Below are 945 nucleotides of genomic sequence, written 5' to 3'. Positions count from 1 at the left end.
TTTCCCTCTCTCTCTCTCTCTTAGAGCTGGCAGGAATTTCATTCAAAGGGAAGAAAGGGGAAAAAAAAACCAAAAGAAACCTCAACAAATAAAGACCTGTTCATAGCTCCAGGACCCAGGCTTGTTTTGTAACCATGTTTTTGTGAGATAGCAGGGCAGGGGAAGGCAGAGCTGGCTCCGACAGGGCAGAGGAGTGTAAGTAGTGAGGCAGGAGTACCCAACAGGCACTTCAAGGGCTCCAGACTTTGGGACGCTGAAATATAACCCCAGATAAAGGACTCTGTGTCTGTGCTAGCTGCTAAACTCAGCTGTGACTGGAAAGTCAGGGTGCAGCTGGGGAGAAAGGACTGAGGAGCTCAGGACAAGCTTTTTGCTGGGAGCGACCATGCCCAAGGCTGGCTGGCTGTCTGTCCTGAGCTCCAGCCCTCACTCTTCAGCAGCCCCGTTGCTCTCCCCTTGCACCAGGCAGGGGCTAGGGGGAGATGCAGGGGGATGGAGCAGCAGTGTCATGCTGTGCAGCTCCATGGTGGGACGTGGTGCTGTTGTTACAGTTTTGCCCAGATCAAGGGCATGCGTGAGCTGCGTTTTGCAGGAGCTGCCCAGCACTGATGCCAGGAGCAGGGGCTGGGTTGCTTCAACAGCTCTTTCTAACCCTGGGTAAAGTGGCCAAAGAAGAGGAATAGTTCACTGAGTGGGGCTTGAAGCCATGTCACCTGCACCTGTGCCGTGGTCTGGCTTAGCAGGGGCTACTGCCTAGGCCAGCCCAGGGCCTCATAGTGTCCTGGAACATGTGGGATGTGCATCAGAGCAGGATTCTGTATCAAGGAGCTACCGAGTTCTGGGCAGCAGAAACACCTGATTAGCAAAGGGTGCTGGCCCTGCAACAGGAGAAGGCTGCAAAGGACAGCTCCGTGTCCTCTCTCATGATGGCCACTGGCTGCTCAG

This window comes from Corvus brachyrhynchos, unplaced genomic scaffold (genome assembly GCF_000691975.1).
Source record: "Corvus brachyrhynchos isolate BGI_N302 unplaced genomic scaffold, ASM69197v1 scaffold67, whole genome shotgun sequence".
NCBI lineage: Eukaryota > Metazoa > Chordata > Aves > Passeriformes > Corvidae > Corvus > Corvus brachyrhynchos.
Note: the sequence above shows the minus strand (reverse complement) of the source record.